The sequence below is a fragment of the Bufo gargarizans genome, chromosome 6 (genome assembly GCF_014858855.1).
Source record: "Bufo gargarizans isolate SCDJY-AF-19 chromosome 6, ASM1485885v1, whole genome shotgun sequence".
NCBI lineage: Eukaryota > Metazoa > Chordata > Amphibia > Anura > Bufonidae > Bufo > Bufo gargarizans.
The window spans coordinates 197,669,642-197,682,798 of NC_058085.1; positions in this window are offsets into that span (position 1 = coordinate 197,669,642).

Here is a 13,157-nt window from a genome sequence, read left to right on the forward strand (position 1 = left end):
ATCCTGTATCAAACGCGCCCGCGCCCAGATGCCGGGCGCGGGCGCGTTTGATACAGGATGTCGGGCGCATGCGCAGTGCGGCGAAAGTAAGACGGCGCGTAGTACGCGCGGCAGCCGGGACCGCGCTCCTGCCGCCCTTTACTGCGCATGCGGCCGTTGAGCGCGGTCCCGGATTCGGAGTTCGGCTGTCAGTAACAGAGGCAGGGGGCGGGGAGAGGGCCATGTAAGACGCCGAGGCCGCTGCCCCCGTGACTTCAAGCCTGACTTGAAGCACGGGGCAGCAGCTGAATATAACATCGATTTCTGAATGAGCAGACATGCGGGAAAACGAACAAAAAGTGCATCAAGAAACGAGTATACAGCACTATAAGGTACTGTAAACAGCTTAATAGGCGATTTTTGGGTGACAGGTTCCCTTTAAGACTGGTTCATATATATTATACATACAAGGGGAGCATTAGGGGGACTTTATACCAGTGTATCCCCTATCTGTATAATAAGGATGGGGTAACTGTTTTGGCCTCACCCCCATATTTATAGGGACATTATATATATATATATATATATATATATATATCTTTATAATGCCTCCCATTTTATATGGGGCATTGTATAATATCCTACCCTGAGTATTTCTATGTGGGTATATAACCACAATATAAAAAGATACCTCATATATTATATTATTTTTTTCTTTCCCATTTTTAATTTTCTTCTTTTTCCCTGTCCATGCCCTATTTTTTGTTGGATGTCTCTATATAATTGGTATGCAGGGTTTATTCCTTGGAATGGAATCTGACCGCTAGGGTATTGAATTGAGAGGACAATCATCATTGTCAGTTTAAATAAAGTTGTTGATATCTTTTAGACAACATGTCAATGAGGGCCTAGCGGTGGAACGCATTGCTGTGCGTTGTCGCGTTGTTGTCGCGTAATCTCAAGATGCGCGTCCACCTCCTTTAAAAAAGCTTGGTGCCTTATGAGACGCCGATCCACATCGAGGACGGGCGCTTTACATATAGCACGAGAACCTTACCTTATGCCACTGGGGCCCCCAAGGATTAATACAAGCACTACAAATTCACCTTAGGACTTTCTAATTGGGCATGCTTTATAAGCGCAAGTATTAGACCCTAGTGTTCAAACAAAAGACATACTGACTTGTATCTTTAGTACCCATCTATTTGACATTTTGGGGGACCTCTGACTATATCTATAGTGGCATATTTTTTCTTCATTTTTTTTTTCAACAACTATCTATATGGATATAACGTCATTGTCTGGTTGTCCCCTGATGAGCTAGTTCCCAAGGGGCACAGTGAAACGCATTGGGACTTGGGACCTAGTGGTATCTAAGTGGATGTAATTATGTAATATCAATTATAGTATTTATTTATTATTTGAATTATATTTTTTTGTTTTTTTTATATATTTCAATCTAGTAAGGTGTGGAAAAATCTATGACTCGGACTTGACTATTGGACATCAAAGAGTTTTTCTCACTTGGCACTATGGTGATTGGACTCTCTTCTGTCTTAGGGGCCAAATAGGGTAATTAGGAAGTTCCTGACACAGGATCGCTCCTATTGGGGCGGCTATTTTGTTCTTAGGTAGGGATTAAATAGAAATAGGGAAAGGATTAGGGATATATCTTTCCATCTCTCCTATAAAACATGAGTGATAGGAGGTGATATTAATCTGTTTTTTAAAACAATATTAAAAGTTATGTTTTAGTGATGTTTTTCTGTGATACCTAATCACACAGGAGGACAAGTTACTTCACCACAATGAGCCATAGTGCTGCCTTATCCTACTCTCTGCTCTGCTTGTCAGGGATTATGATCCTGAATACAGCTGAATCTCTGTGGGACTAGAGATGATGAGGAGACATGAGAGGAGGGTGAGGTGTGGATAATGAGCAGCACTTATTTACAGTCGCCATTACCACAGCAACAGATTACCACAGCCTGTCCTGTCTGTCCTTTCTGTACTTCATGTCTCCTCATGAACTAAATTCCCGAGAGATTCAGCTGAAGATCTTATCATCTGTATTCAGGCTAATAATCCCTGTCACATAAGCGGCCAGCACTGTTACATGTGCTGTCCCTGCTATCACACATCCCCTAGTGGCCTGACCGCTCAATGTCTATGTTTCAGACCGCAGATCGTCAACTGAAACCGACGGAATTTGGGCAGCAGACAGGCTAGGAGGGAGCATGCGGACTAGAGGAAACATACACTATGCAATATGTAGGCAGACTGCCACCATCCCTTGTAACAGGGCAAGGGAAACCCTTGACTAAACACGACAACTATCCGGGTAGCGACTCTTCAGAAATGGCTAGGATTTGTTCTGCGGTGCTCAGAGCCGGTATGAGCCTGAAGAAAATGACTTTAACGTCATTTATTATACATACAATACAAATGATTAACATATACAGAAATTATTAAAAATAACAATTATAGGGAAGGATAGTCCAGTGTAAAATAAAAAGGGAAAACAGATGAAAGGGAATACTTAGTTTCTGAAGAAGAATGTCCTTTGTGGAAAGTCCAAGAAAGTCCATTTGTTCCGGAATAAAAAGTCTGGTAAATATGGCTGCAAGCCCACCTTGGTCCTCGTGGCTGGCTTCTTCAGGTGATATTACACAAGGGAGGACTCCCATTAGATTTTACTCATGGCCTTATGAAGGGTCCAGCTGTTAGGGCGGGATCTCAGGCTCAGCCCCTGGGCTGGGTGCTGTTATTTGGAGGGAAGTTCAAGTCCCAAAAATATGACAGTTTCATATCTCAGCACATGTCCGTCGCACACAACTAATAATAACAAATTTACGATCCTCCCAGAATACCGATCTCATTGACACTATACATGAGAATTATATCATATTACTGTTACTGAGATGTTTAATAACCTGGAGGCTTATCCAAGCGGTATATGTTTTATATCAGAATACTCAGCGGATCCTGACCAACAAAATGATATAATTTACATATCTATCCTACGTATGATATTCTTACAAAGGGGTAAAAATCATATGACATATTCATTTTCCATTGGTGCCAGAAAGTCTGACTCAGGCTGGCTTGCAGGCCCTCTATCAGTGACAGACCAAATGTTCTTGTCAGGTGTCGGATTTCTGTAGCAAGGAATTTCTTTGTGTAGGGTTAATTAAGGAGACTAGCTGTAATTACGTTAAGAGAATGTTGGCCTCCTAGGACAACAGCTTGTAATTACATGAATTGAATTTATCTTTATTGCACTATCCGCTGGGCATCAGGAATTGAATCTGTAATTCCTGGATGCGACAATCAAAAAAATCGATTGACTGCGTTTTATTTCCGGATATCTTGCGGTTTCTCGCGGTTCATCCGTGACATCCCTGACAAGCAGAGCAGAGAGGAGGAGGAGGCAGATCTTTACCTCAGTGTTGTAAAGTAACTTGTCCTCCTGTGTGATTAGGACAGGTTTTGCATGAAGTAATGGGACAGCGGCCATTTTGTTTCCCTGATGATTGCTCCCCAGACAAAACGAGCCATTATAACGAATGAAAGGTATTTCGAGAATATATTTATAATAAAGTCCCATTTAACCACTTAAGGACCACAGGTTTATACCCCCTAGTGACCAGGCCCTTTTTTACAAATTGGCACTTCACAAATTTAACGGTCTATTGCTCGGTCATGGAACTTGGCACCCAAATTAATTGTACATCTTTTTCTTCTCACAAATACAGATTTCTTTTGGTGGTATTTGATTGCTGCTGCGATTTTTCATTTTTCTGATATTAATCAAAAAAGACCGCAATTTTCTAAAAAAAAAAGTGTATTTTTAACTTTTTCAGGTAAAATTGTTCAAATATAATTACATTTCTACACAAGTTTGTGTCAGAATTTATTGTGCTACATGTCTTTGGTAAAAAAAATCCAATAAGTGTATATTTATTGGTTTGCGCAAAAGTTATATCATTTACAAACTATGGTACAAAAATGTGAATTTCCACATTTTGAAGCAGCTCTGACTTTCTGAGCACCTGTCATGTATCTTGAGGTGCTAGAATGCCAGGATAGTATAAATACCCCTCAAATGACCCAATTTTAGAAAGAAGACACCCCAAAGTATTCGTGGAGGGGTATGGTGAGTTCATGTATGATTTAATTTTTTTTCACAAGTTAGCGGAAAATGACACTTTCTGAGGAAAAAAATAAATAATAAAGTTTCCATTTCTGCTAACTTCTGGCAAAAAAAATAAAAAATCTCCCCCGGACTCACTATGCCCCTCAGTGAATACCTTGGGGTGTCTACTTTCCGAAATGGGGTCATTTGTGGGGTGTGTTTACTGTTCTGGCATTTTGGGCGGGGCAAAATTATGAGCAACCCTGTTAAGCCGAAAGGTACTCGTTGGACTTTCGGCCCTTTTATGCACCTAGGCTGCAAAAAAGTGTCACACATGTGGTATCGCCGTACTCAGAAGAAGTAGGGCAATGTGTTTTGGGGTGTAATTTTACATATACCCATGACAACTTTGTATAATTTTTTTTTAAAAGTTGTCATTTACAGAGATATTTCTCACACACAGTATGGATATATGTAAAAATACACCCCAAAACACATTTCCCTACTTCTTCTGAGTATGGTGATACCACATGTGTGACACTTTTTTGCAGCCTAGGTGCGCAAAGGGGCCCAAATTCCAATGAGTACTTTTAGGATTTCACAGGGCATTTTTACGCATTTGGATCCCGTGAGGGGTATGGTGAGTTCTTGTAAGATTTTATTTTTTGTCACAAGTTAGTGGAATATGAGACTTTGAAAAAAATAAAAAAATAAATTCTGCTAACTTGTGCAAAAAAATAAAAAATCTTCTATGAACTCACCATGCCCCTCAAAAGTGATCTTGATAGCGCCGCAGCGATTTTACTGTGTTTTTGCAGTGATCAGAAAAAAAAAATTCTGTCACTGCCGTGAGGCGGACTGAACGCTTGTGTGGGCACAAGATCAGGCCTGATCGGCCGAACAATGCGTTTTTTGTAGAGCCTAAGGTGACCCTAATGTACTGATATGGATCTGATTGCGATCATTCTTGATCACTTACAGATACTATATAGCACTAGTGCTGATTAGCGACAGCGATGACGCTAATCAGCGACTAATCAGTGACTGCGGTGCGGTGGGCTGGGCGCTAACTACCTAACAAGTAGCTAACTAACTGGAGGTGATAAGGGACCCTTACAGAGGGGTGATCAATGACAGGGGGGTGACAGGGAGGTGATCAGGGAATCTATATGGGGTGATAAGGGGTTAATAAGTGATGGGGGGGTGTAATGTGTGTGTGTGGTGCTTGGTGCTACTTACAGAGCTGCCTGTGTCCTCTGGTGATCGATCCAAGCAAAAGGGACCACCAGAGGACCAGGTAGCAGGTATATCAGACGCCATTTACAAAATAGCGTCTGATATACCTATTTGATTGGTTCTTTTAAAAATCTACAGCCTGCCAGCCAATGATCAGCGCTGGCAGGCTGTAGTTAAACTTGAATACTGCGCAATCCTGTGAACGCACGCTCCTGTGAATGCGCGTTCACAGGAAATTTCAGGTCTCACGAGATTACGCCAATAGGTGTCACTGAGACCTGAGAGCGCTGCCTTCCGGACACCTATCGGCGTTACCGTGACGGCAAGCAGTTAAGTATTTTAATTTTCTTAATTCCCAGAGAACCCCTTTAAGCTACTTTTAAAGAGACTGATGATCAGGTAGATCATCATTGATGAGTGTTTCAATAAACGCTCATTCCCTATAATTGGCATGTGTAAAAGGTGCTGGCGATTACCCAATGAACTAGCAAACGCTTGTTTAACATGAGATCCTATTGTTCTTCCAGCACCAAAAATCATTGCTCATACGCAGTAGACAGTACTGTCTAAACAACGATCTGCTGCCCACAAACAATGACTTTCTATGGAAACAAGAGATCGCTGTATAGATTGCTTGTCTACATGCAATGCAGGTTATTGCTGCATGCGGCCCTTACCTCCACTGATGATCTGGCAGTTATCGGGAATGTCTCCATGTAAAAGGACCCTTAGGCCTTATTCACACAGTCAGTGTTTGATCAGTGATTGTGAGCCAAAAACAGGTGCGGGTCTAAACACAGAATAGGAGGAGATCTTTGTATTATACCCTACTTCTGTGTAGCCTCCACTCCTGGTTTTGGCTCACAATCACTGATGGAAATCACTGACCAAATCACTGATTGTGTGAATAAAGCCTTAGGATTTTATCAGGAAAATCAATTAGGGAGGGACTGGTCACTCAGAGTTGTGTGTTTTATACTGCTGCTGGATAGTGAACAGTTCATTTTGCACTGAAACGTCTGCAACTAAATCAATAAAATCCAGGGCCGTCTTTAACAGGGGGCAAAAGGGGTAGCTGTCCCGGGCCCAGTTGCTCCTGGGGGGCCCAAGGCAGCTGCCTCTTGAGCCCTGCTAGCCACTGCCCTGGGTGTCAGGCTGTCAGCTACACAGAGGGGTGCTGCCATGTCATGCCTGTCTGCCGGCACTCCAGGCAACGTACTGTGAGAGCTGTGATTCTCTTAGGAGAACGGACCTTAGATGACATCATCACCATGTGACCAGTAACCTAGCAATATTACTGGTCACATGGCTATGAGGTAATCAAAGGTCCTTTCTCCCAGGAGTGTTACTGCAGGAAAAGTTTGCCTTAAGGCTACTTTCACACTAGCGTTCGGGTTTCCGTTCGTGAGCTCCGTTTGAAGGAGCTCACGAGCGGACCCGAACGCAGCCGTCCAGCCCTGATGCAGTCTGAATGGAGGCGGATCCGCTCAGACTGCATCAGTCTGGCGGCGTTCAGCCTCCGCTCCGCTCGCCTCCGCACGGACAGGCGGACAGCTGAACGCTGCTTGCAGCGTTCGGGTGTCCGCCTGGCCGTTCGGAGGCGTGCGGATCCGTGCGGATCCGTCCAGACTTTCAATGTAAGTCAATGGGGACGGATCCGTTTGAAGATGCCACAATGTGGCTCAATCTTCAAGCGGATCCGTCCCCCATTGACTTTACATTGAAAGTCTGGACGGATCCGTCCCAGGCTATTTTCACACTTAGCTTTTTTTTGCTAATATAATGCAGACGGATCCGTTCTGAACGGAGCCTCCGTCTGCATTATTATGAGCGGATCCGTTCAGAACGGATCCGCCCGAACGCTAGTGTGAAAGTAGCCTAACTGTGGAGCTTTTTTTGTAAAGATTACATCAGGAAAAGGTGACATGGGCTGTTATGCTAATATACTGTAAGTAGGGATGAGCGAACTCGAACTGTATAGTTCGGGTTCGTACCGAATTTTGGGGTGTCCGTGACACGGACCCGAACCCGGACATTTTCGTAAAAGTCCGGGTTCGGGTTCGGTGTTCGTCGCTTTCTTGGCGCTTTTGTGACGCTTTCTTGGCGCTTTTTGAAAGGCTGCAAAGCAGCCAATCAACAAGCGTCATACTACTTGCCCCAAGAGGCCATCACAGCCATGCCTACTATTGGCATGGCTGTGATTGGCCAGAGCACCATGTGACCCAGCCTCTATTTAAGCTGGAGTCACATAGCGCCGCCCGTCACTCTGCTCTGATTAGCGTAGGGAGAGGTTGCGGCTGCGACAGTAGGGCGAGATTAGGCAGATTAACTCCTCCAAAGGACTTGATTAACTGATCGATCTGCAGCTGTGGATCATTGAGCTGCTGATCCTCAATTGCTCACTGTTTTTAGGCTGCCCAGACCGTTTGTCAGTCACATTTTTCTGGGGTGATCGGCGGCCATTTTGTGTCTTGTGGTGCGCCAGCACAAGCTGCGACCAAGTGCATTTAACCCTCAATGGTGTGGTTGTTTTTTGGCTAAAGCCTACATCAGGGTGAAGCTGTCACACCAAGTGCATTTAACCAGCAATAGTCTGTTCATTTTTTGGCCATATACAAAATCAGGGGCAAGCTGCGCCTGTCACCAAGTGCATTTAACCCTCAATGGTGTGGTTGTTTTTTGGCTAAAGCCTACATCAGGGTGAAGCTGTCACACCAAGTGCATTTAACCAGCAATAGTCTGTTCATTTTTTGGCCATATACAAAATCAGGGGCAAGCTGCGCCTGTCACCAAGTGCATTTAACCCTCAATGGTGTGGTTGTTTTTTGGCTAAAGCCTACATCAGGGTGAAGCTGTCACACCAAGTGCATTTAACCAGCAATAGTCTGTTCATTTTTTGGCCATATACAAAATCAGGGGCAAGCTGCGCCTGTCACCAAGTGCATTTAACCCTCAATGGTGTGGTTGTTTTTTGGCTAAAGCCTACATCAGGGTGAAGCTGTCACACCAAGTGCATTTAACCAGCAATAGTCTGTTCATTTTTTGGCCATATACAAAATCAGGGGCAAGCTGCGCCTGTCACCAAGTGCATTTAACCCTCAATGGTGTGGTTGTTTTCTGGCTAAAGCCTACATCAGGGTGAAGCTGTCACACCAAGTGCATTTAACCAGCAATAGTCTGTTTATTTTTTGGCCATATACTACATCAGGGGCAAGCTGCGCCCGTCACCAAGTGCATTTAACCCTCAGTAGTGTGGTTGGTCAAGCTGTGACACCAAGTGCATTTAACCAGCAATAGTCTGTTCATTTTTTGGCCATATACTACATCAGGGGCAAGCTGCGCCCGTCACCAAGTGCATTTAACCAGCAATAGTGTGGTTATTTTTTGGCCATATCCCAGTCTAATTCTGTCACTAAATCCATACCGGTCACCCAGCGCCTAAATACTAGGCCTCAAATTTATATCCCGCTAAATCTCTCGTTACCGCTGTCCTGTTGTAGCTGGGAAAGTTATTTAGTGTCCGTCAAAGCACATTTTTTGTTCTGGGTTGAAGTACAATTCCCAATTTAGCAATTTCATAATTTAGTGGTTTCTGCTATATCAGAGCTATTTGAAATCTATCCCTAAAAGGGTATATAATATTCAAGGTGCACATTGGGTCATTCAGAATAACTTCACACACACCCGCTACTGTGTATTTTCAAGTCTAATTCTGTCACTAAACCCATACCTGTCACCCAGCGCCTAAATACTAGGCCTCAAATTTATATCCTGCTAAATCTCTCGTTACCGCTGTCCTGTTGTAGCTGGGAAAGTTATTTAGTGTCCGTCAAAGCACATTTTTTGTTCTGGGTTGAAGTACAATTCCCAATTTAGCAATTTCATAATTTAGTGGTTTCTGCTATATCAGAGCTATTTGAAATCTATCCCTAAAAGGGTATATAATATTCAAGGTGCACATTGGGTCATTCAGAATAACTTCACACACACCCGCTACTGTGTATTTTCAAGTCTAATTCTGTCACTAAACCCATACCTGTCACCCAGCGCCTAAATACTAGGCCTCAAATTTATATCCTGCTAAATCTCTCGTTACCGCTGTCCTGTTGTAGCTGGGAAAGTTATTTAGTGTCCGTCAAAGCACATTTTTTGTTCTGGGTTGAAATACAATTCCCAATTTAGCAATTTCATTATTTAGTGGTTTCTGCTATATCAGAGCTATTTGAAATCTATCCCTAAAAGGGTAGATCATATTGAAGGTGCACATAGGGTCATTCAGAATAACTTCACACACACCCGCTACTGTGTATTTCCAAGTCTAATTCTGTCACTAAACCCATACCTGTCACCCAGCGCCTAAATACTAGGCCTCAAATTTATATCCCGCTAAATCTCTCGTTACCGCTGTCCTGTTGTAGCTGGGAAAGTTATTTAGTGTCCGTCAAAGCACATTTTTTGTTCTGGGTTGAAGTACAATTCCCAATTTAGCAATTTCATAATTTAGTGGTTTCTGCTATATCAGAGCTATTTGAAATCTATCCCTAAAAGGGTATATAATATTCAAGGTGCACATTGGGTCATTCAGAATAACTTCACACACACCCGCTACTGTGTATTTTCAAGTCTAATTCTGTCACTAAACCCATACCTGTCACCCAGCGCCTAAATACTAGGCCTCAAATTTATATCCTGCTAAATCTCTCGTTACCGCTGTACTGTTGTTGCTGGGCAAGATATTTAGTGTCCGTCAAAGCACATTTTTTGTTCTGGGTTGAAATACAATTCCCAATTTAGCAATTTCATAATTTAGTGGTTTCTGCTATATCAGAGCTATTTGAAATCTATCCCTAAAAGGGTATATAATATTCAAGGTGCACATTGGGTCATTCAGAATAACTTCACACACACCCGCTACTGTGTATTTTCAAGTCTAATTCTGTCACTAAACCCATACCTGTCACCCAGCGCCTAAATACTAGGCCTCAAATTTATATCCTGCTAAATCTCTCGTTACCGCTGTACTGTTGTTGCTGGGCAAGATATTTAGTGTCCGTCAAAGCACATTTTTTGTTCTGGGTTGAAATACAATTCCCAATTTAGCAATTTCATAATTTAGTGGTTTCTGCTATATCAGAGCTATTTGAAATCTATCCCTAAAAGGGTATATAATATTCAAGGTGCACATTGGGTCATTCAGAATAACTTCACACACACCCGCTACTGTGTATTTCCAAGTCTAATTCTGTCACTAAACCCATACCTGTCACCCAGCGCCTAAATACTAGGCCTCAAATTTATATCCCGCTAAATCTGTCCCTAGTGCTGTAGCTGGGCGAGTTATTTAGTGTCCGTTCAAGCACATTTCTTGTTCTGGGTTGAAATACAATTCCCAATTTAGCAATTTCATAATTTAGTGGTTTCTGCTATATCAGAGCTATTTGAAATCTATCCCTAAAAGGGTATATAATATTCAAGGTGCACATAGGGTCATTCAGAATAACTTCACACACCCGCTACTGTGCATTTCCAAATCTAATTCTGTCACTAAACCCATACCTGTCACCCAGCGCCTAAATACTAGGCCTCAAATTTATATCCCGCTAAATCTCTCGTTACCGCTGTCCTGTTGTGGCTGGGAAAGTTATTTAGTGTCCGTCAAAGCACATTTTTTGTTCTGGGTTGAAATACAATTCCCAATTTAGCAATTTCATAATTTAGTCGTTTCTGCTATATCAGAGCTATTTGAAATCTATCCCTAAAAGGGTAGATCATATTGAAGGTGCACATAGGGTCATTCAGAATAACTTCACACACACGCTTCTGTGCATTTCCAAGTCTAATTCTGTCACTAAATCCATACCGGTCACCCAGCGCCTAAATACTAGGCCTCAAATTTATATCCCGCTGAATTTGAATACAATACATTGGGCCAAATAATATATTTGTTGTTGTGGTGAACCATAACAATGAGAAAAACATCTAGTAAGGGACGCGGACGTGGACATGGTCGTGGTGGTGTTAGTGGACCCTCTGGTGCTGGGAGAGGACGTGGCCGTTCTGCCACATCCACACGTCCTAGTGTACCAACTACCTCAGGTCCCAGTAGCCGCCAGAATTTACAGCGATATATGGTGGGGCCCAATGCCGTTCTAAGGATGGTAAGGCCTGAGCAGGTACAGGCATTAGTCAATTGGGTGGCCGACAGTGGATCCAGCACGTTCACATTATCTCCCACCCAGTCTTCTGCAGAAAGCGCACAGATGGCGCCTGAAAACCAACCCCATCAGTCTGTCACATCACCCCCATGCATACCAGGGAAACTGTCTCAGCCTCAAGTTATGCAGCAGTCTCTTATGCTGTTTGAAGACTCCGCTGGCAGGGTTTCCCAAGGGCATCCACCTAGCCCTTCCCCAGCGGTGAAAGACATAGAATGCACTGACGCACAACCACTTATGTTTCCTGATGATGAGGACATGGGAATACCACCTCAGCATGTCTCTGATGATGACGAAACACAGGTGCCAACTGCTGCGTCTTTCTGCAGTGTGCAGACTGAACAGGAGGTCAGGGATCAAGACTGGGTGGAAGACGATGCAGGGGACGATGAGGTCCTAGACCCCACATGGAATGAAGGTCGTGCCACTGACTTTCACAGTTCGGAGGAAGAGGCAGTGGTGAGACCGAGCCAACAGCGTAGCAAAAGAGGGAGCAGTGGGCAAAAGCAGAACACCCGCCGCCAAGAGACTCCGCCTGCTACTGACCGCCGCCATCTGGGACCGAGCACCCCAAAGGCAGCTTCAAGGAGTTCCCTGGCATGGCACTTCTTCAAACAATGTGCTGACGACAAGACCCGAGTGGTTTGCACGCTGTGCCATCAGAGCCTGAAGCGAGGCATTAACGTTCTGAACCTGAGCACAACCTGCATGACCAGGCACCTGCATGCAAAGCATGAACTGCAGTGGAGTAAACACCTTAAAACCAAGGAAGTCACTCAGGCTCCCCCTGCTACCTCTTCTGCTGCTGCCGCCTCGGCCTATTCTGCTGCTGCCGCCTCGGCCTCTTCCTCCGCCTCTGGAGGAACGTTGGCACCTGCCGCCCAGCAAACAGGGGATGTACCACCAACACCACCACCACCACCTCCGTCACCAAGCGTCTCAACCATGTCACACGCCAGCGTTCAGCTCTCCATCTCACAAACATTTGATAGAAAGCGTAAATTCCCACCTAGCCACCCTCGATCCCTGGCCCTGAATGCCAGCATTTCTAAACTACTGGCCTATGAAATGCTGTCATTTAGGCTGGTGGACACAGACAGCTTCAAACAGCTCATGTCGCTTGCTGTCCCACAGTATGTTGTTCCCAGCCGGCACTACTTCTCCAAGAGAGCCGTGCCTTCCCTGCACAACCAAGTATCCGATAAAATCAAGTGTGCACTGCGCAACGCCATCTGTGGCAAGGTCCACCTAACCACAGATACGTGGACCAGTAAGCACGGCCAGGGACGCTATATCTCCCTAACTGCACACTGGGTAAATGTAGTGGCAGCTGGGCCCCAGGCGGAGAGCTGTTTGGCGCACGTCCTTCCGCCGCCAAGGATCGCAGGGCAACATTCTTTGCCTCCTGTTGCCACCTCCTCCTTCTCGGCTTCCTCCTCCTCTTCTTCCACCTGCTCATCCAGTCAGCCACACACCTTCACCACCAACTTCAGCACAGCCCGGGGTAAACGTCAGCAGGCCATTCTGAAACTCATATGTTTGGGGGACAGGCCCCACACCGCACAGGAGTTGTGGCGGGGTATAGAACAACA